The 24,333-nt window shown below is 37.7% G+C and overlaps 1 non-coding gene and 1 pseudogene across 2 annotated transcripts; both read right to left on the minus strand.

Moving 5' to 3' along the window:
- Positions 1–848: 848 nt before the first annotated feature.
- LOC145585096 (phytoene synthase, chloroplastic-like) lies at positions 849–23,971 on the minus strand (annotated as a pseudogene). Its single transcript, XR_014100556.1, has 7 exons — positions 22,987–23,971; positions 22,806–22,856; positions 22,206–22,383; positions 2,765–2,999; positions 2,013–2,199; positions 1,264–1,308; positions 849–1,075 (listed from the first exon to the last, which is right to left on the minus strand). The product of XR_014100556.1 is annotated as a phytoene synthase, chloroplastic-like (transcript).
- On the minus strand, positions 5,512–5,617 carry LOC145587198 (small nucleolar RNA R71). The gene has a single exon (XR_014101221.1). It is a non-coding gene; the product is annotated as a small nucleolar RNA R71 (small nucleolar RNA).
- Positions 23,972–24,333: the final 362 nt, after the last annotated feature.

A 24,333-nucleotide genomic window follows, 5' to 3' on the forward strand; every position in this document is an offset into this window, starting at 1 on the left:
TTTTTTCGATGATAGTCTTTAAATTCTTATTGGCTGCCTCTACCGCGCGATTTGCTTGAGGATGGTATGGGGAAGAGTGATGATGTTGAATGCCATATTTTTAAAGTGATTCTTCACATTCCGCTTGAAAGTGAGTTTCATTGTCACTTATCATTTCATGTGGGACTCCATATCGACATATGATGTTCCTTTCGATAAAGAGTGCTACATGTTTTGTGCTGAGTTTTGCATATGATGCTACTTTAACCCATTTTGTGAAGTAATCAATTGCTACTAGGATGTATTCATGGCTTCCTGTCCCAGGAGTGATTTTTCCAATAATGTCTATTCCCCATGTTGAGAATGGCCATGGTGATGTATAGGTGTAAAGAAGTGATGGAGGAACGTGTTGTAGGTTAGCGTATATTTAGCATTTAGGGTATCTTTTTACATATTAATGTCAATCTTTATTCATGGTAGTCCAATAGTATCCTTGGCGCATTACTTTTTGGGCTAGCATTTTGCCATTCATGTGAGTTCCACATACTCCTTCGTGGACTATTCTCATTGCTCTTTGAGCTTCCTTTTTACCTACACATAGGAGAGCTCTACCTTTAGGTACCCTTTTATATAGCTCATCATTTATGAGTACATATTGGGAAGCCAAAAGTCTTAGTGCTCGTTTCGCTCTCGTCAGCGTGAAGTGGATATCACTAGTTGAAAAATGTAGAATGGCACCGGTTCAAAACCTCCCTATGCCACCGGATTTTTGGCACCGATTCCAGGTCAAAACTGGTGCCAAAAATGGCCCAAAAACATAATTTTTTTTTCAATTTTTTCACTTAAATTGATATATAAACACTAACATATATATAAACTTACATATTTTTATTAAAAAAAGGTCGTAGTATTACAATTTTGGTCCAAAAAAATAAAATAAAATACAAGTCCCAAGTCACTGTTAAATACAAGTCAAACCAATGTAACACAACACAGCGAGGAAGCAGCTGCTGCAGCAGTAGGCGAAGCAGCAGCCTGGGCGAGGCAGCAGCTACAGCAGCAGCCTTGCGTATAGATGACATCATCCGATAGCCACCTATATCAACAAACAAAGAAATGAGATCTCGGAGTGTGTATCAATCAAAGACAACAAGCAGAGCAATACTACCTTAAATTAAGCTCAAAAATAAAAACTTGGTATCACTAATTCACAAGTTTGATTGGAAGCTGGAAGGAGAAATTCTGCCATAGAAGATAGAAATTCGAGTAAAAATTTGGGCTCACATTAGAAAAAGCTCAGCGACTTCATGCAGTTCCAATGCTTTGCACCTGAAATTTTTTAAGAATTTGGGATTAGCTTGGAAGATTCTCAGAATTTCCTTCACACTTCAGTTTGAGTGTGATAATCTCATTATTAGTTAAAAAAACTTTAAAAAAAAAAAAAACACAAACACTATTTCTATTCCAGTAAAATTTCTGTAGTTCTTTTAACTTTGGTTATTATCCAGATGTTCAAGGTTCAGAAGATTGATGTTAAGAAGAGTAATAGTTGCACAAAAAGCACTAAATAATCACATGCTTCAAATCAAGGATGTCACGAAACCTGATATAAAATAATATTGGTCTTGATACTAAAAACAAAAAATAATCAAATCTATGGACTGGTGATAAATAGGCAGAACAATGCAATTCCCACTCCATACATGCATGCAGCATTGAACCCACGGAGAAAAGAAAGACAGAATCAGCAAAATGATGATTGTGAAGTATGATAGATTATTAAGTTATTAAAAATGGTTAGAATACCCCCCCCCCCTCCCCTCCTCTCTCTCTCTCTCTCTCTCTCCTTGAGGAATTGATTGACTCATGCACATGCCTTACAACATAAAAATATATGACACTGATATATGAAGTATAGGAAACAGACTGTATAAAGTGTAAATCACTCAAGGAAAAACAAAATGAATAATCTAGGAGTAATTCAATCATAATAAAAAGGAAAGTTCAACGTATAACACATCTTAAATGCTTACCGGCCATCTGCTAGCTGCACTAAGTTCTGAAACCCCGTTCTCTGCTTCATCAAAGAACATCCTGGCTCACTTGATCTGTTTCTTCATGAAAGTCCTCCATTTTTCTGTAACCTTTCCTGCAAATATATCTTCATCTGAAAGACCTGTCTGCGCCAATTCATCTTGTGGCAAATAAACCCGTCCTCTCCTTGCAGTAAACCAAAGAAAATCAAAGTAAGGTGTTGCAGTTGCATGAAAGTTGATTATTATATAAAAAGTACTAATAATAGATAAGAAGGCATCTCAACTTCGTATTTTCATTAATTTTAGGTAGTACTTAAAGATATAATTATCATGGAAGATATTATCAAAGTTCTATGATTCCTAGTTACTACTTTATGTTTTCAATATTTCTAAGTTGTATTCTTGACACTTTGACATGTTTATGTACACTTGACACATCATATGGGACCAAAACATGGAAATTCTTTATCAAATAGCTAAGTTTGATGCTTTGATAAAAACCAGACACTATACCCAAGCCCAAGTAACATAAAATTTTAAACTAGTCAATTACATCATTGAAAAGGGTACAAGTACATTCGATCAACAGACATTTTTAAGTTGTTCAACAGTGACATTCGGCACATGCCTATTTCCCAAAGACACGTACTATATGCAGCAATCAAATGAACAGTAGACATCATGTTTTATCATTGAAAAGTTACCAAGAAGATGACAGGAAGTATAACATAAATTTGAGTTGCACTTACTCTTCCCAACTTCTCGAAGAATATTAGTGAGCTGATTTGCAATCCCCAAAGCTAATGCAGCGTTGTAGACACTTTCGGTTGACGCCTTTGATTCAGGTGTTATACCAATGATAGGAACACTCGTCAATCCAACAGTTCCAGCAACATAATAGCAATACAAGTATAACTCGTCAAAGTTCTTGTATCTAGACTTCCTAAGATCCATCCTCATTCCTTCAATCATGTCTTTAAATGGCTGCCAAACAAATACACACAGTCAGGATAACTGAATAATACGCGGAGTACAACGTATTATGAGACTCAAAACAAGTCTCCTGATTGAGCCTTTTCCCAAAACTAATATTAGAATTAGTATTTTTGTGAGTCGCAATTTTTAAATATAAACAACCGAACATGCTTCTACTATTGAATGTCATGAGTTAATAAAACTGATGAGTGTCATTTATGGCACTCATTTGTTCTCTTTTAGGGTGATTTTAGATTGCTTTTATAGCTCTTTTCATTCCTTTTTCCTTAGTTTTGCTCTTTTTTCTTTAGTTTGCACTTTGCTTAGTTGATTTTCCATTTTCGTGTATTTCTTGGTTTATTTTGTCTTTTTCCCTTTTATTTGTTTGTTTTATTTCATTTTCAGGTTAAGATCGTTGTCCAAGGATTCCCGAGGTTTCTTCCCGGGTTTTGCATTGATTGGGATGCTTAGTGTCTTCCATTTGAAGCCCAAGTATGGAGATGTGCAAGTTCCAAGTTTCCTTAGGCCGTGCATTCAAGCTGTGGGGGCACCAATTTTAGTGTTGAACCCACCGTCAAGGTGTTTGGAATCTGGCATGTTTCGTGTTCATCAAGCACACCAAGTGGAGCGCACGAGGAACGTCAAGTTGAAGGGGAAGAGAAAAACCCTGCTCCCAGGCGCGGGCGCGCGCGACAATGGCGCAGTCGCGCAGTGTGGTGGCGCGGGTGCGCGGTGCTCTGGCGCGGCCGCGCCTGTTGCTCCCCCTGTTCCGTACCCTCTTTTGCGAAGCCGCGCATCTTCTTGTAGAAGGCCGCGCCTGTACGTGTCTATTTTGGACGATCTAATTAACTTTTCTTTGTTAGTTTTACTATATATAGTTTATTATTCCATTTTTAGAGGGAGAATTTTTTAGATTAGAGATTTTTAGAGAGAGAATTCATTGGAGAATTTTTGGAGATTAGATAATTCATTAAAGAATAATTAGATAATAGTTTAGAGAGAGAAACTCATGGTTGATGATTGATGATTGATTCTAAGCACATTTCCTTTGATTTCATCAAAGTTTGAAAGGATTTCTTTTACTTTAATGGAATCTTTAGCTTTTGATTTCAATTATTTTGTTGATTATTTAAGTTTATTGATTAGTTGATTGAATTTGTTTGATTGAAATGATGATGATGAATTTGTTGATTTGCTTAGTTTTGATTTTGATTTCTTTCATGGATAGTGAGTAGTTTACTTGCTAGGGATGCAGTGAAGCGAGTTTGAGTGATAGATCATAGCTAATTGGGGGTTTTTGATTGATTTAGCATTGTGATTAAATTGGTTGATTGATTTTGTGCATGTGTGTGATTAGTTAAAGAGTAGCTAACTCTAATTGTCATGCTAGATTGCACTGTGTGCCTACATTGATACGGACCATTGATTTGTAGCTCGCATTTGTCGATTGAGCTTGGTTAGTGACGTTCCTAGTTAGAGTCTTTCATAGTTGGCGCTAGCTAGACCTCTAGAAGATAGCTTGTCGAGCTCTTTTGATTGCATTGTCTATCTTCCCTAACAATACTCGAATTAATCAATCTCCAACCCGATTAGTGTGTGTCCATTGCAAGTACATGTGGATCCTAAATCCCTAGTGTCTTGATATATTGATTTACTTGGTTTGATTAGTTGAATTAGATAACCTACACTACCATCTTACCTTTCGAAGTAGCTTGACATTGGCCGTAGCAAATTTCTCCGCATTCCTAGTGGTTCGACCCAAACTTGCCTTATTACTAGGGGTAGGTTTGGTTATAAATTTAGTTTTATTAGAGGAATTTTAGTTTCCAACGACCTAGAATTCACCTTCCGCCAAAATGGTGCCGTTGCCGGGGACTGGCGTAGTTGTTTGCTATTGTTGTTGAGTCTATTTCATTTCATTTCAAAAATACAAAAAGATTTTTTTCTTTTAAGCTACACTTGTAGCCGTGCTACTAATTGTTTCTTTTAGATTGTATGCAAAGGACAAGAGGAAGGACTTTAGTACCACTTGATCCTGAGATTGAGAGGAAAATTGCAAGGATAAGAGTTGCTAGACGATCTTTGAGTTCAAGCTCTTCAAGCGAAGAAGAATTTCAAAAAGAAGAACAAGGAAGCATGGGGGAGGTACCAAGGGTTGCTTTGAAGGAGTTGGGAACTCCCGGTGCCTATAGATTTGAGAGTGGTATTGCTCCACCTACAACACCGGCAAATGACTTTGAAATAAGGCGGGCAATGATCATTTTGATAGAGAGGCGACAATTTAGTGGGGCCAAGCATGAAAGCCCATTAAATCATCTCAAGGAGTTCGAAAAGTATTACAACACTATCAAAGTGAATGGAATTTCCCAAGAATTCATCTGCCTCAAGCTTTTTCCCTTTTCCTTCATAGGGTGTGCCTTGGAATGGCTAGATAAGGAGGTCAAGCCAAATTCTCTAAGGACATGGGATGAAATGACCAAGGAATTTCTATCCCGTTTCTGTCCACAAAAGAAAACGGTGGAGGCTAGAGCTTTGATTCAAGGTTTCAAGCAAAAGCCTAGTGAAAGCCTCTATGAAGCACGGGAGAGGTACAAGGAGTATCAAAGAGAATGTCCTCACCACGGAATTCCTACTTACCAAATTATTCAAATCTTCTATGGTGGCCTTAGTCCTCGAGGAAAGTCATGTCCAGATGGAGGAGCCGGAGGTCCCATTATGAATAAAACGGAGGAGGAAGTGGTAGACATAATTGAAGACGTAGTGAGGTACTATAGAGATTGGCAAGATGGAGAAAGTGAGTCAACTAGCAAGAGTAGCTCTTAGGTGTACTCGGTTGATCATCTAAATGCAATCAACAATCTATCCTTACAAATGAAAACTTGGGGAAGGAAATGTCCGCTATCAAGGCAAAGTTGGAAAGTGCTACCTTCCAAGTTTCGAATCTTCCCTCCCAATCTAAGGGGAGAGGTATGTCTTCTAATTCTCAACCCTCTCCCTCTTCTAGTAATATGCCTAGTGGATGCTTGTTTTGTGATGTTTGTGGATCGTATGATCATGATGCTTCTAATTGCCCTCATGCATGTGTTTGTGATGATCAAGATGGAAATGTGAATGAGCATGTGAATTATGTGTCAAACAATAATGATTCTAGGTTTGAGAATCAAAGAGGTTAATGGAATAAACATTACAACAACCATGGGAATTTTGACAACTATAACCAAGGTGGTGGTTAGGGATGTCAATGGGGCGGGGCGGGGCAGATGTTGGTCTTCCCATCCCCATCCCCACCTAACATTTTCATCCCCATCCCCATCCCCGCGGCGGGTCTAATATTCATCTCCATCCCCGCCCCGGCGGGTACAACTCTAAAACCATTCCCGCCCCACCCCCCACTTGGATATCCATCCCCGCCTAATCCCCACCCAAGACCCATCAAATTTCCATGTCTCAAATACACAATCCTACATAATTAATACGAATTATAATATTAAAAAAAATTCTTAATATTAAACACATTTTTGTTTATAATATAAGTGTAGTACAAAATATTATAATTAATATTTATTTCACGTAATTATTTTATAAAATAATATAAAAGTATATAGATGTGGGTATGAGGTGGGGATGGGGCGGGTACGAAGTGGGGCGGGTGGGGCGGGGCGGGTACAACTTAAAATCCACCCCCGCCCCATCACCCATGGCGGGTATCGTTTTCATCCCCATCCCCGCCCCACCACCCGCCAAACCGAGACCCATCCCCGCCCCACTGGGGCGGGTCTCCTACTTGACCCGCCCCACTGACATCCCTAGTGGTGGTAATAGGAACCAAGGGAACTAAAATTCCCCAAGTAACTATAACAACCAAGGTTATAGTAGCCAAATCAAAACCAAAATTATGGAAATCATAACCCCAAGGTTATGGTAACCATAATCAAGGTTATGGTCAAAATCAAAATAGGGGTAATTAGAACAACCAAGGTAGGGGAAATTTTCAAAACAATGCTCAAAGGGTTCCCCCACCCGGTTTTGTTCCAAAGACCCAAGGTGATGATTCCTATGCTCAACCCTCATCTTCTAGAACTAACTTGGAGGAGATCATTGAAAACCAAACAAAAATTTTAAACACTTACATGGCGGTGAGTGACAAGAAATTCAACGAGATGATGACACACAACAAAATGCTTGAGACCCAAATCACTCAACTAGCCAATACCTTGAAAGATTGTGCCAGTCCTTCTTCATTACCTTCTCAAGGAGTTGATCCTAAGAAACCCGTCTATTCTATTACCACAAGGAGTGGGAGAGTGCTTGAAGAGAGAGTTTCTAGGATGAGTGAGGAGGATGAGAAGAGGAGTGACTCAAGTGAGAAAGAAGAGAACGATGTGTCAAAGAATGTGAGCAAAGAGGAAGCTCAAGACACTAGTATAAATTATAAAAAGGCACTGAGCTATGCCCACCGATTTTTAAAAACCGGTGGGGAAAAAATGGGCAGGATTTAGGTGAAATGATAAAGCCACCGGTTCAAACCGAACCAGTGGGGAAATATTAATCCCACCAGTTTTGAACCGGTGGCATTATTTAAAAAAATAATGCCATTTATATACTCCGTATAACCCTAAGCAAGCCTCTCCTCTCTCCTCTCTCTCCTCAACTCACCTCTCTCCTGCTCCTTCTCAATCCTTCGATCTACTCCTTCTCAATCCTTCAATCTCGTCTCCTTCCTACTCCTTCTCCCCCCTTCGATCTCGTCTCCTTCTCTCTCGATCTACTTCTCTTTCATCTCCGCAACACCACCACAACGAAGCCCTCCTAAAAGGCCTCCTCTTCTTTCCCCTCAAAACATACCACCGCCACCGCCACTAACCATTGCCGCAACAACACCAAAGGTTTTCAACGAATGAAGGTGTCTTTTTTAAATTTTTTTGGGTTTTTGGGTTTAATTTTTTTTGGGTTTCTGGGTTTAATTTTTTTTTTGGTTTCTAGGTTTAATTTGTGTGGTCAAATGCCTTGATTTTTTTGGGATTTTTAGCCAATTTTTCTGGATTTAATTGACATTGGAAGTTTCATGAATTATTTGGTTTTTTTTTTTAGCCGATTTTCTGGTTTTTTTGGTTTAATTGATTGTGTTTATTTTACTAGTAGATGTTATTGTATTTCGAAATTGATTTCTGGGTTTCTGAGTTTAATTGATTTCGAAAATTTTGGGAGTAATTGATTTTCGAAATTTTTGGGTGAATTGATTTTTGAAAATTTTGGGGTTTAATTGATTTACGAAAAATTTTGGGGTCAATTGAATTTCGATGTTGTTTTTGATGTTATAATTTTTTTTTTTTTTTTTTTTTATGTATTGTACAATAACAATTTAACGTTGAATTTCATTGTCTGATTATAATTCATTGTATTTTTTTTTTGTATTGTACAATAACAATTTACATTTGAATAAAATGTGATTATATTTCATTGTCTTTTGCGCATCTGTTATATTTATTTTGATGTTGTTTGCTTTGTATTTTACATGGTTTTTTTATATTATTATTATTATAATTGTACAAAAAAAATAAAAAAAAATAAAAAAAAAAAAAAAAAAAAAACCATGTTTTACCATCGGTTAACCGATGGCAATTAGATTTAGAACAAAAAAAAAAAAGAGAGGGAAGAGTATTACCACTGGTTAACCGGTGGCATATTAATTTCTTCCCACCGGTTAACCGGTGGCAATAGGTGTTTTTGCCACCGGTTTTGAACCGATGGCTTTTCGATGACGAATTGCCACCCCTCAAATGCCCAGCGGTTCAAAACCGGTGGCATAAAGGGGTTTTGAACCGGTGGGCATTTGCCTTTTTCTACTAGTGAGAGAAAAAGAAAAGTGTTGAGAAAGTGCAAGAGGAAGTGAGAAAACCCGACCTTCCATACCCCTAAAAGTTTTTGAGGAACAAAATTGATGAACAATTTGGGAGGTTCCTTGATATGCTGAAGGAAGTTCATCTTTCAATCCCTCTCACCGAAGCTATGACCCAAATGCCTAGATATTCCAAATTCCTTAAGGATATCTTGAGTGGCAAGAGAGAGTGCAATGAGCTAGATTTAGTAGAGGTTGGGGAGTGTTGTAGTGCTTTGATTCACAATGACTTACCCAAAAAGATAAAAGGCCCGGGCAATTTCTCCATTCCTTGCAAAATTAAAGGAAAATTGTTTGAAAATGCATTTGTGTGATCTTGGTGCTAGCATTAGTATCATGCCTTATTCCGTCTTCAAGAAGCTTGAGCTAGGAGAGCTTCTTCCTACCAACATGACTTTGCAATTGGCCGATAGATCCATTAAGTTCCCCAAGGGAAGGGTTGAGGATGTTCCCCTTAAGACAGGTGGTTTTACTATTCCCGTAGATTTTATTGTGCTTGAAATTGAAGAAGATGACCACATACCCATCATTCTAGGTAGACCTTTCTTAGATACTTCGGGAGCTTTGATTGATGTTAAGGGAGGCCTAATCACTTTAAGAGTTGGTAGCAATAAGGCAAGTTTTGAGCTAAAACCGATGCATGAGTCCTTGTCCTTTGTTAATGGAACTGTGTGTTAATTCCCCTCGCTCCATTGATAATGTATGCATGATTGACTCTTCAACTGATGATGTTCTCGAGATTTGTGATGATGTGCTTTTGAGTTTTGATTGCAAGAAGGTTAGTGAAGAGAAAAAGGAGTTGTCCAAGCCCATGGACGAGGAGGTGATTGACATTCCTCATTGGTTTGAGCTTTACCCTCAAGAGGAGGAGGATGATTCCAAGAGTGTGGATGGTGAGAAACCGTCTACTAAGAAGGAACAAGGCAAAGAAGAAGGCGAGAGCTTCTAGGAAGAAAAGGATGAAGTTGAAGCAAGAGAGGCTTGCTTTTGCGGTTTCATCAAGCGAAGTTTCATCTAGCAACAATGCGAGGTTGCTAAAAATTGAAGTGGAGTTTGTTCTATCCACCACTTTGAACAAGGTGGTGTTCTTTGACCCTCCATGATTTGGAGGAAGGGTCGAGCTAAGGACCTTAAGCAAGCGCTTCCCGGGAGGCAACCCGGTTTTCTAACCCTTTTCTTTTGATTTCTATTTTTCTTAATTTTTTTCTTTTGTTTTCCTTTCTTTCACTTGTTTTCTATTTGGATTGATAGGTTAAATTGATGGGAATTGGATTATTTCAAGCAAGCATAAGCAATGGAAAGGTGTTTCGTGTTTTTTATGAGAATATGTTCGATTTTATCGAATTTTGAGATGAAAGGGTAAGGTACCTCGGGATTGAGTTGATTAAGATTTCCGACAATTTTCGTGAATATTGAAGGTTTCAAGAGGTTTGAGTTGAATTAAGGTGAAGGAGAAAATGATGTGCAATTGCGCTCTCGTTCTAGCGTTCTCGTGAATTTTAATCATGAACAAGTGATTTTTGAAAAAAAGTTTATGTGATTTTGGGTGATTTTTGATTCACACTTGATAACTTTTCGGAATGGAGCAAATGCAACTCAAATAGACTTCCTGCTCACAAGGAGCATAGATAGACAAAGTTGCATAAACTGTAAGGTTATCCCAGGGGAGAGTGTGGTCACCCAACACCGGCTATTGGTAATGACTATTCGTCTGAAAGAGAAGGCGAAGAAAAAAGTTAGACAAGAAGAACCAAGGATAAGATGGTGGACCCTAAGGGATGCAAAAGCTAAGGTTTTTACAGAAAAGGTAATTGAAGAAGCGGATTGGGATGGAGAGGTGGATCCGGACATGACCTGGTTACGAATGAAGAACTGTTTCCTAAGAGTGGCCAAAGAGGTCTTAGGGGAAGTAAGGGGAAGAACTTCGGTACAGAGAGATACTTCGTGGTGGAATGAAGAGGTGAAAGCAGTAATTAAGCAAAAAAGGGAATGCTATCAAGCCTTAGGAAAATGTAGGAGTGATGAAACCTTTGCAGCGTATAAGGAGGCTAAGAGTAAGGCAAAGGCAGCTGTTCGCCAAGCAAAAGAAAAGGCATATCAGGAGGTTTATGAAAAGCTTGATTCCAAGGAGGGAGAAAGGATCATTTATAAGATGGCAAAGAGAAGACAAGAGGCAAGGAAGGATATTGGCATGGTGAAGTGTGTCAAAGATAAGAACCAAATGGTCCTAGTGCAAGAGGAGGGCATCAAGGACAGGTGGAAGGGGTACTTCGATGAATTATTTAATGGAAGTAATGGAGTTGTGATAGGAGATACCTCTATGAGTGATGAAGAAATCAACATGGAGTATGTGCGAAGGATTAGGAGAGTAGAGGTGGAGATTGCACTGAGGAAGATGAAACCTAAGAAGGCGGTTGGCCCTGATGGGGTACCGATAGAGGTGTGGAGGTGTTTGGGTAAGATTGGTATTGATTGGTTAACAAACCTTTTCAACAAGATATGGACGGCTACAAGGATCCCACAAGATTGGAGGAAGAGCACCTTGGTCCCGGTTTATAAAAACAAAGGAGACGCTCAAGATTGTTCTAACTATCGAGGAATTAAGCTTATGAGCCATACTATGAAGTTGTGGGAAAGGGTGATTGAACAAAGGTTGAGGGCATGCACAAGCATTTCAGATAACCAATTTGGTTTTATGCCTGGGAGATCTACTATGGAGGCAATCCATTTGATAAGACAAATGATGGAGTTTTATAGGGTAAAGAAGAAAGATCTTCATATGGTCTTTATTGATTTAGAGAAGGCATATGACAAGGTGCCAAGAGAGGTACTTTGGTGGGCAATGTTGAAGAAAGGTATCCCACGAAGGTATGTAGACCTAGTTAAGGATATGTATCGGGATGTGTCAACAAATGTGAGGACATGCGGAGGGTTGACAAAAGATTTCCCTATTACAATCGGATTGCATCAAGGGTCTGCATTAAGCCCTTTTCTTTTTGCAACGGTTCTAGATGAATTAACTAGACCAATTCAAGATGAGGTTCCATGGTGTATGCTGTTCGCAGATGATATCGTTTTGGTGGATGAGACTAAGGATGGGGTTAATGTCAAGTTGGAGCAATGGAGGCAAAGGTTGGAATCTAGAGGGTTTAAGCTAAGTCGGAGTAAGACTGAATATTTGGTATGTCGTTTTGGCACTCAGAGGGGGACAAGCAATGAAGTGGTGAGTTTGGATGGAAAGGATTTGACCATGAGTGAATGTTTTAAGTACCTAGGGTCGATCATCCAGAAGAATGGTGACATTGATCAAGACGTGACCCACAGGATTAAGTCAGGGTGGCTTAAATGGAGAGCGGCCACGGGAGTGTTATGCGACCGCAGCATTCCCTTAAAGTTGAAGGGAAAATTCTACAGGACTGCCATAAGACCAGTGTTGCTCTATGGTACAGAATGTTGGGCTTCTAAGAAAGAGCATATTAAAAAGATGGAGGTTACGGAAATGCGCATGTTAAGGTGGATGTGTGGAAACACTTTAAGAGATAGAATCAGAAATGAGGTTATTCGCAAGAAAGTAGGTGTGGCGGGCATTGTAGATAAATTAAGGGAAAATCGTCTGCGTTGGTTTGGACATGTAAGACGGAGACCCGAGGGTGCACCGGTGCGAAGAGTGGAAGAGTGGGACCATGGAGGGATTAAACGAGGAAGAGGGAGACCAAAGATGACTTGGTTGGAAGGAGTGAGGAAGGATATGAAGTGCATGGATTTACGTGAGGATGAAGTTTTGGATCGTAAGGGATGGAGGAGAAAGATTTATGTTGATGACTACACGGAATAATCAAATTTGGTTCATGTTAGCCGACCCCACTTTTGGGATTAAGGCTTTGATTGATTGATTGATTGATTGATTGGGTGATTTTTGATCTGCCCCCCTCGTGGGTATCACTTGATCATGACGCTCGTGAGCGTCGATGAGAGCGCGAGCACGAGAGTAAGCACAAGAAGGAGCAAGCCCCCCCTTGGCCTTGGCTGGTGCGCACGCACAGTGTATGTGCGCGCACGCACCAGCACGGCAGAGCTACCCTCTTCTTTTGGAGCAAAACCAAGTAACAATTTCAAGAAAGGAAGCCGCAGTGGTGCGGGCGCTAGGAAGGGGCGCGGCCGCGCGAGACACGGGCGCATGCAGGCGGTCAGGTCGCGCGGCCGCGCATCTGGGTCGCGCGGCCGCGCTTCTGGGCAGCACCGAGCTTCTATTTCTTTTCTTTCTTCTTTCTTTCCCTCATTTCCCCTCAACGCACGACCCTCATTTTCACTCTAAAGAACCGAGACCCTACCTCCATTTCTCACATATTTCATCACCAATTCATCGGAAATCCATCAAAAATCAACATTTTTCTTCTACAAATTCATCTTTTACACCAATAATCATACTACTTTCTTCCATTTTAAATCTCCAATCTCTCTCCTCCATTGAAGACCAAATTTGGAGCTTTTCGGTTTGGTGGGAATTGGTGGCTAATTCTTGTTCAATCTTGCTTCTAGTATGGTATAATCATCTTTTTAAACTCTTATTTACACTTTTATACCTTATTGTTGCAAGAATTTGATTGTTTATGGTTGTGAATAGTAGTAGTATGTGTTTTGATGAATTTGTCGATTGAATGTGATATTTGGTTGATTATTTGTGTTGATTGTTGATTGATTTTTACTCACATTGTGTTGTTGTATGTTTGTGAAGCAAATTTGGTTTAATTGGTGGTGATTGCGAGAAGTTGAAAATTTTGAATATTGGTAGTAAGGTGTTGTTTGTGTGATCGGTGTTATTGTAATACCCCGTATTTTTATACGTATTTTCCTAATTAATTAATTAATTATTATTTTCTAAAAAGGGTATTTTAGTAATTTAACTTACTATTTAAATCTTGGAGCCAAAACGATATTTGAATTTTGGCGCCAAAAGTATTTTAAAAACAAATTATTATTTTGGATAAGATTTATTATCCATTTATCCTATTTTAAAAACCGGATTATTTATATATTTTGGATATTTTAATTAAGGCAAAAGCTATATTTTATTATTATTTTAATAAGTCCGAAAATCCCATTTATTTGGCTGATAAATTTCGGATTTTCCTAAGAGAAAATCTGATTTTATTAGTTAAATTATTTGGTGAATATTTAGTATTTTATTATTTAATTATTTATTACAATAAATATTATTTACACAATTATTTTAATTCCTTAAAACTAGCAAAATAATTTCCTAAAGTACTAAATAGGAGGGCCGAAAATATGAGCTTAGGAAAGCTCAAAAATTTCGGCCATCCCATGTAGATTTTGGGAAAAATATTTTTGGTAAATTGTATTTTTAATTATCTCCTTAAAATCTCCTATTTTCCTTAAATCTAATTCTTCATCTTTTTAATATCCAATCATTATTTTTCCTTTCCATTCATTCTTCTTAATTATTCCCCAAGTAATTCCAATTTCCTTAATATTTTTCATGACAATCATACCTTCCATATTCAATTATACACAATCTCTTTAATATCAAAACTTTCCTTAAATCTTTACTCACTTCTCCAAGTAATCCCTTAAACCCTACTTACCATAATTTTTCCCAAATTCTCTTACCATAATTCTTGCATGAGCTAGCCTATAAATACCCCTCCATACCTCTCACATTCTTCACACCAATTCTCTTCTTTTCTTCTCCTCTTTTTACACAAATCATCCCGTTTATCTTTGAAGCCAATTTTCGGGCACTTCTAGTCAGTTTTTGGGGTATTGCTGTTTCACAGAAGATTGTTCCTCTTGAAAAATCCTTGAGGTTAGGCTCAAGAATCACCCGATTTGGAGTTATGTCGAAGGAGTTATAGCCTCTGCAAGTTCTGCCTATTCTTTCCAACGAAAATCCAATTCTTCTCTTTTCCTTGGTTTCTTATCTTTTCTCTTTCTCTTCCCTTATTCAATTATTATTATCATTATTATGGGGGATTTATAAAAATTATTATGAGTAGATTTAATTATATAAATTAGATTTTTAATGATGTTTATGAAAATTAATTTAAAAGGTTCATGTACATATAGTTGGGGGTTTTTAATTTCATTGTTGTGATTATTTGTTAACCTTATATTAATTAAGGTTATATTTATTTGTAGGGTGTTTTTGATCAAGCTACTTGAGAGTTCTTTTGAAGTGTTTTTGGCTAAGCAAGGATCAAGGTACGTTAGGTGGCTAGATACCTTGAAAGTGATCGATTTAAATGAGCATGTTTGAATGATTTTATGGTGATTGAATTAAATTGACTTGAATTATGGTTTATGAAATAAAGGTATGTTTAAAAGATTGGTTTTAATAATTAAATTGGAGTATTGATTTTTATAACATGTTTTGATTAATTAATTTATTATTCATGTTTAAAAAGGATTGGTTTTGAAAGCTTGTTGGATTTTTATAAAAAAAAAAGGGAGTTTGAATTATTATTATTATTAAAGGTTGGAATTATTGGATTTAAAGAGGATTTATTTAATCATTGAATTAAATTTATTATTTATGCTTTATAAGCATGTTAGTAATCCCACTATGCGGTTTTGGTATTTTGATAAGGCCTTGGACTTTGTATGACCGGGTCTTTCCTCAAGAATAGCCTTGTAACATAAGGAGACTAGCTTGGGGGGTGTGCACACTTAGGAGAGGAATTGGTTTAATTGGTTTTAAAATAATTGAAATTGGTTTTATTGATTATTGGGATTTGAATATTGAGAATTGGTTTTGAATCATGAGTTTGGAATTATTGAAATAATTATTGGAATTGATTTCAAAAGCATGTTTGCAAATAAATTGAGTTTAATTATCTTGCACTTACCGTACTTAGCATATTTTGCTAACCCGTATTTCTTATTTGTTTTGGTTCGCCCTGTTTACCGTAATGGTAAGCAGTGTTATTTCGGGTGAAGTGAATACATTAATGCATTGGAGTCCCGGGATTTGGTTTTACTAAGTTAGGAATCGTGGTCTTTGTATCTATTTTTGAGTACTCATAACATTGGTTTCTATTCATAGTTATTATTAATAAAGGAGAGTTTTGAAGTTTCCGCTGCAAAGTATTGTTTTGTTAGTAAGTTGAGTAGCCTTGCGTAATCACGCGGCGGTAATACACCTAAGTCTATCTCTACGGTATAATTATACGTATTATACTAGTATTTCCGTAGAGGGAGATTTGGGGGTGTTACAGTTATTGGTTAAGGAGTTGTGATATTGGTGATTGAAAGTGTTTTGTGGTATTTTTGTGATGTTTGTGGTGTTGATTGATTGGATTTTGAGTTGATAAATTTGGGGGAAAACACAATGTCGAAACTTGCTCGAGCCTTTTCCTTTAAGAAACGAAAAACCAACATCACAATCGAAGAACCTTGTTCAAACCCCTCTATCTCCCAAACATGACAACCTACTCCTTTGCCTAAGATAAAAATCAATGACCCAATCCAAAAAACTCGATATGCCAAGCTAAAAAAGAACCGATCCCTTAAACCCTCTCGGCACTAATTTCAACAAGACATGATCAAATTGGGTATTGATGAGGATTTAAGGGAATATATCGGGGGAAGGCGATTTCATTACTCGGTATGCCGCCATAAGCAAGGTATTCCAACCATGTTTAAGGGTTCTTCATAGGCTTTTGGGATATTCGATAATCCCTAAGCAAGAATTTGGAAAGATGAGTCAATTGGAGCTTTGGATACTTTAGTTGTCTACTAGAGAGGAGTACCGGAGTCATTTGAACTTAGGGTACATGTCCTTGAGATATTGCAAGGGGTTGCAAGAAAGGGTGTCCGGAGAGATCCCTTGTGGTAGTATGGTTACGAGGCTCACAACCAACCTTCATCTCGACCACTATACCCTCTTGTACTCCGGTGAGTAGTTCGAGCACCCTCTATCTGGACATCGCACAATTGAAGCAAGTGCAATTTTTGGCCAAGAATGAAGATGATGAGGTGTTTGATTGGCTTAGGGAGAACAAACATTGGTGCTATCTCCCTAACCCCTCCTTGACTTCTATCCACCGAGAGGATGTGCCTAATGTGTCGCATATACCCTTGAGTAACCGCTTCCCCTATGGTGATGATGATGAGGAGATGGGAGAAGAAGAAGATGAAGAAGAAGAAGAAGAAGAACTACAACAACAACGACGACGACGATAACATCAAGAACAATAACATCACAAATTTGCTAACCCTGATATGGATGCTCTAAGTGCACAAATGAAGGGGATGCAAATTAGATTGGAAGGCATGTATGACCAAGACTTCGAGGAAATTTATCATCAAATGAGAGGCATCTCAGAGATGCAACAAGGTATGTTTCTCCAACAACAACATTTATATGATGTGAGTGTTAACCGTGGGGAGGTCTCCCCCGGGGTTAACTACCCATACTTTCCACCCCAACTTGGTCTTATACCATCAAGCGGGTACCCATATTGGCTAGGACCCGCGGAGTCTAACACCGTGACTCGCTCATTCCCCGATGAGCACGGTAACTACGATTACCGTGTTCCTGGTGGGAGCGATTATAGGGGTGATCCTAACTACCCCTATGTTCACCCCGATCATCCACTACCGCTCGCTTTACCCGAGCAATATACTCCCCTTGCCCCTTGGCAATAGGACAACTTCAAGGGGCACTATGGTTGGCCACCCGGTTACACCGGGGGATGGGATCCTTATACTCCCCCATCCGAGTTCTCCTATGACGAGGATGACCATGATAGTGCTGGGCCGAGTGGTAGCTAGTTCCCCTATTTTGTCTCTTTTTCCTCCATCTCTTTTTTTATGTGATGCTTGCTTTGTATTGATGGGATGTTGAGATGTATTCATGTTTAGCTTGGGGGAACTTTATTTTATTAGGGGTTTGTCACGGTGACCAATATTGTTGTTGTGCATTGCCTTGTCTACTTTTTGCCTTGATGTTGGATAATTGCATACCTTGGTCTATTATTGATGGTGTTTGATTGTTGTTTTTATGAGCTTTCCATGTCTTTTCTTTCTCTCTTGATAATGTTGTTGATGTGATGATTTCTACGATGATGATGATGCATGTTGTTTGCTCCCATGAATCCAAAGCTCTATTATCCAAAACCCTTGAATCCAAATCCCTTAAATCCAAATCTTGTAGTTTAAGTGATTAGTTGCTAGTTTAGTGTATAGTTCCTTTAGTTTTCTTTTCTTATTCTTACTCTTTAGTAGTTTACCTTGATCTTTGCTTTGTAGTTTCTTTTTATTTAGTTTCGCTTTCTTTTATTTTGTTTTGAAGTTACTAACCGTTTTCTTTGTTTATAGCTCTATTTTATATTTTTCTTTTCTCTTGGCTTTGATGATGATGCTATTGATTCTTGGAGCTTAATGAAGGTGGTTGATCTTTCGCCTTATTTTTATTAGCATTGCTTGGAAGCCCGGTGAGATCCTTCTTATTTTTTTTCTTTTATTTCTTTACTTTTCTTGGATGCATAGATTAGGATTAGTTTTAGGAGAATTTGAACGGTTTGAGGATGTATGCTTGTAATACCTTAGAGTGTTCGGGATCATTGGCGATGTTGTCAATTGATCACTTGTATGACGATTGGGAATTACGTGTTATACTTGCATCTTTGTTCCTTTCTTTATTTTCCTGCTCTTCCTTTATATTTGCATTTTTCTTTTCTTTATTTTACTTTATTTTTCTTTCATTTCTTTTCTTTTCTTTTCTTCTCTTGCCTTTTGCTTTTGATTTGTATAAAGTTTTTGAGGCTTTATTTTTCTTTTTGTTATCTTTCTTGTGCAATGGACTATATACCCACGGACTTTTTCTTTTGAATGAACATTTTCCTAATTGGTAGTGGTATACACAGTTTGAGAATATGCATGGTTGATTCTAGGATGGCGTATGCTAAGGTAGCGGGTCTAAGAACTAGGGGGATCATGAAACCCGATTTTACTTATTTGTGGCATGTTTGGTAGTTGCTTCCTATAGTCGATTTGACACCAATAGTGAGTTTTTGCTACATCCATGTGAGGTTTACAATTTTTCAAGCCTTCTACACTTACTTGCATAAGCGGCATGGATCCTTGACTATTGCGGACCTAATCTAGAATCTTGACTCATAATTCTCAAGACCGAGACCGAACCATCTAGGGAGGACAAAGGCATCTTTTCGGGGTGATAATTTTTCTTTTCTAGGAAAGTCTTCATTATTTTTGGTTTTTGGGTTTACATTTGCCTTCTTGCTAACCATTTGAGCCTTTTTCCCTTCTTTTCAAGCCACATTTAGAATTTTGGGCTTTTTATTTCATTTTTGTTCCATTATTGGTTTTTGTGAAGCAAATGATCATGTGATTGGAGATTGTGGTATGAGTTTGGGTATTGGTTCTTATTTGTAAGCAAGCTTATATTTTGTATATTTTGTGAATAATGACAAGTGAATAAATGAAAAAGTCGTCCATAGTTAAAAAAGGCAAGGACATTCAAGCAAAAATTTGAAAAAGTCGTCCATAGTTAAAAGAGGCGAGGACAACTGTTATGAATTTGAAAAATGCAAAAACAAATAAAAGTGAAAAATGAGAAAATGCAAAAATATTTCGATGTCAATCTTTTCTCCCTTTTAAGCATTGAGGACAATGCTTCATTTGAGTTTGGGGGAGAAGCGTTTACGCTTTTTGTATATATGATTGTGAGTATAGCTTTGAATAAGCTTGGGGGTGTTAGTTTGTTTTTGTTTGGTGATTACTTAGTTATGAGGAGAAGGTTTGATCACCCTTTTGCTTCACTAATTAGGAATACCACCAAATTCTAAATTTTAAGCCTACCCTCACCCTTTTTGCCCTTATGTTACAACCTTTGAAAGTCCTTTTGACCTAGAGGTTGAGTCACATATTGGGGGAGGAAATTATGAGTTATATTCTATGGAGAGGGAATACATAGTCAAGACGTCGAGTAGCCTAAAATATGTTCTTTTCCGGTTCCTTCGAGGAATTATTGAGATGCTCACTAGAGGGAGATTTGAGACTAGTAGGGAGAACGCGGTAAGATTGAATGGGATGACGGTGGATTGTGATTACTAGTTCTCTACACTTAGCATATTTTATGTTTCAATCAACCTCGGATATCTTAGAACGTGCATACCCTTATTTGCTTAAGAAAGTTGTTTATTCATTTGAAGTGTAGTCATTTTGTAAAGTCCAATTCGTAAAGGTTTTTATTTTACATTTCTTTTAATTTCTTTTACTTTTGTGATTTGCCTCATGTTTGTTTGTTGAGATTTATGTGTTAAGCTCTTAGGAAACCTTTACGAGACCTCACTCGTCCTCAAAGGCGACTTTAGGGTTTAAAGGGCTTCTTGTAGCTAAAAACAACCGTGATTCCTACAATAGTGAGTCTTAGTGTATATTCTCATCTCATGTCTTTCTTTTTCATTTTTGAATAAGTCTTTCATCCTTTCTTACTTGCTTGGTTTTGCTCGAGGACGAGAAAAAGTTTAGCTTGGGGGAATTTGATGAGCGTCATTTATGGCAGTCATTTGTTCTCTTTTAGGGTGATTTGAGATTGCTTTTATAGCTCTTTTCATTCCTTTTTCCTTAGTTTTGCTCTTTAATTCTTTAGTTTGCACTTTGCTTAGTTGATTTTCCATTTTCGTGTATTTCTTGGATTATTTTGTCTTTTTCCCTTTTACTTGTTTGTTTTCTTTCATTTTCAGGTTAAGATCGTTGTCTAAGGATTCCCGAGGTTTCATCCCGGGTTTTGCATTGATTAGGATGCTTAGTGTCTTCCATTTGAAGCCCAAGTATGGAGATGTGCAAGTTCCAAGTTTCCTTAGGCCGTGCATTCAAGCCGTAGGGGCACCAATTTCGGTGTTGAACCCACCGTCAAGGTGTTTGGAATCTGCCACGTTCCGTGTTCATAAGCACACCAAGTGGAGCGCACGAGGAGCGTCAAGTTGGAGGGGAAGAGAGCTACCCTACTCCCAGGCGCGGGCGCGCGCGACAATGGCGCGGCCGCGCAGTGTGGTGGCGCGGGTGCGCGGTGCTCTGGCGTGGCCGCGCCTGTTGCTCCCCCTGTTCCGTACCCTCTTTTGCGCATCCGCGCATCTTCTTGAAGAAGGTCGCGCCTGTACGGGTCTATTTTGGACGATCTAACTAACTTCTCTTTGTTAGTTTTACTATATATGGGTTTTTCTTCCATTTTTAGAGGGAGAATTCTTTAGATTAGGGATTTTTTGAGAGAGAATTCATTGGATAATTTTTGGAGATTAGATAATTCATTAGAGAAGAATTAGAGAATAGTTTAGAGAGAGAAACTCATGGTTGATGATTGATGATTGATTCTAAACACATTTCCTTTGATTTCATCAAAGTTTGAAAGGATTTCTTTTACTTTAATGCAATCTTTAGCTTTTGATTTCAATTATTTTGTTGATTATTCAAGTTTATTGATTAGTTGATTGAATTTGTTTGATTGATATGATGATGATGAATTTGTTGATTTGCTTAGTTTTGATTTTGATTTCTTCCATGGATAGTGAGTAATTTAGTTGCTAGGGATGCGGTGAATAATGTTTGAGTGATGGATCATAGCTAATTGGGGGGTTTTTGATTGATTTAGCATTGTGATCAAATTGGTTGATTGATTTTGTGCATGTGTGTGATTAGTTAAAGAGTAGCTAACTTTAATTGTCATGCTAGATTGCATTGTGTACCTACATTGATACGGACCATTGATTTGTAGCACGCATTTGTCGATTGAGCTTGGTTAGTGACGTTCCTAGTTAGAGTCTTTCATAGTTGGCGCTAGCTAGACTTTTAGGAGATAGCTTGTCGAGCTCTTTTGATTGCATTGTTTATCTTCCCTCGCAATACTCGAATTAATCAATCTCCAACCCGATTAGTGTGTGTCCATTGCAAGTACATGTGGATCCTAAATCCCTAGTGTCTTGGTATATGATTTACTTGGTTTGATTAGTTGAATTAGATAACCTACACTACCATTTTACCTTTCGAAGTAGCTTGACATTAGCTGTAGCAAACTTCCCCCCATTCCTAGTGGTTCGACCCGAACTTGCCCTATTACTAGGTGTAGGTTTGGTTATAAATTTAGTTTGATTGGAGGAATTTTAGTTTTCAACGACCTGGAATCCACCCTCCGTCAAAAACCACAACCCAATTCTACCTTTCCCCAATATTTCAGAGATATTACAAGTACGTAGAAGTAACGCGCTCAAGCATTCTTAATCAAATCATGAAAATAATAACTCATAAACTTCATGTATAATAAATTAATGGGAAACCTGGATATCAATAGTAAACTTGGTGACGGTGTCATATAAGGCAGCATCAAGCATATCAAAGGGACGGCCTCTAAAAGGTCTTTCAACCTTGTCTCCCACCTATCCAAAGAAGTAGGCGTTATGTGTGAAGCATATGACCCATCGACAAGCTCATCGGTCCTCCTACTCCTACACCACACTGCACAAACAAGTATAATATTAAGTATATAAGATTGCCTGATATCTCATTTCTTATATTTTCCTTCTTTTGGAGGGAAACAACCATATGGCTTCCATTTATCAAAAGCCCAAGTTAAAGAAACATTATCTGCATTAAATGAATCTGAATACCTTCACCATCTTTGTTAAATAAACAACACATCAATTTTAATTATTAAAATTTCATGGTTTGATCCAATTCAACTACAGTCAACCTTCCTGGCTATCATGTGCTTAAGCACAAAACAGACAAAAGATTCGACATGTTATATTTTTCCACGTAATTAAAACAATTAGCTAGCAAAAACAGACATATAGAGTTTAAAATCAAGTCAATTAGACATTTACGGACATGGTTTTATAAATTAGTAGTTGAACATATCAAAGCAACCACTTGCTTACCATATATTGCCCAGATAGCCTTTCGCCTTGCAGAAGTCATAAACCGAGTTCCTATAAAAAAACAACAGTGCTAACAAGGTCAAAATCATACAATAAAAACAATCTTACATAAGTAATTGTGTCTTTTCCTTTAAACACCTCTAAGCAATCTTAGTCCTACAAAGGAGGAGCAAAAACTTACCCAAGTAAAACATCTTGGCATACTCGGCACAAACTTCACCACACCGATCATAAGCCTCATTTAGCAAGGATAAAGTCTCAGGGATAACAATATCAGGCTTCACATCAACATCAAGATCATCACGCGACCTCAACTCCCTATTTACCAACGCCGCCTGCTTCAACTTAAATGAATTTGGTATATTCCAACAAGAAAGTCTCAAACTCTGACTTAAGTGAAATAGCATTCAGGATATATCATAATCATATAATTAGAAAGAACAAAACTTAAAAGTCTACAACATGTTCAAATTGTTGCTAACTCTTGTTTTCATTCTAAAAAAAAAAAAATTTAGACAAAAGTTCAGATTTCTCAATATCATTCTAATATGCCACATGCCGATAGTAAAGGCATAACACAATTCTTTTTAACCTATGACATGAACCACTTTGCAAATTAACACTATTTAACCTCTATTACTTCATCCACCCTCTGTAATTAAAAGGTATGAGTTGCGCACTTTTATGAGCAAAAAGTAATATAGGGACATCAGTAATATTGATATCAGAAACGTAATATTCATCAAACAGCCCAAATTCAATGAATAATTCCCAAGTTGTGTCACTTTAAAGATCCAATAGACCCATGATACTAAAGCATCCACTATAGAAGAAACAGGACGAATCACAACCTAAATAGTTGAAGAAGTATTCTTGAACAACTAATCTAGAATATAAACCTTGTCACTTCAATAACACCAAAAAATTGTTTCCAATGATAAAAAATTGACACTTTCAATCGAGGTAAAATGTTGCCATTATGATGTACAAGCTCATAAAGTTCAATAATCGAACAACCTCGCTTCGTTTCTTCATGGAAAAACATCTCCAATTTCCGCAATTCATCAAATGCTCGCATATCTAAATTACTCCAAATAAATTCCACAACATAATCAAAATAAAATAAAATAAAAAATAAAAATCACAGCATTATGCTCATCATTCAATAAATTCCAAAACCAGATCACAGACTTACAAGGAGCGTAGTATTTATGAGGAGAAAGTCTAGAAGTAAGAAGCTCCGATAACATTTGAGCAGAATACTTCAACGCATCTTTCATATTATTCGAATCCTAGAATAATCAATACACGCAATCAACCAATGCCGAAAAATTAGGGTTTTGGAAATCAAATTGGGGAAATTGAAGGAGAGAGAAAGATTACCAGAGCTCCATGCATGTAGAAGGCGTTCTGTTGAAGGTCAATAATGACGACAGAAAGCCATTTTTCTTCGTCTTCAACACTGTTTGCAACCATTCTCTCTCCTTGATGACGACGAAGGAAGACGATGATGTGTAAGACTTGCAGG

The sequence above is a fragment of the Chenopodium album genome, chromosome 16 (assembly GCF_948465745.1).
Source record: "Chenopodium album chromosome 16, dcCheAlbu1.1, whole genome shotgun sequence".
In the NCBI taxonomy this organism is placed as follows: domain Eukaryota; kingdom Viridiplantae; phylum Streptophyta; class Magnoliopsida; order Caryophyllales; family Amaranthaceae; genus Chenopodium; species Chenopodium album.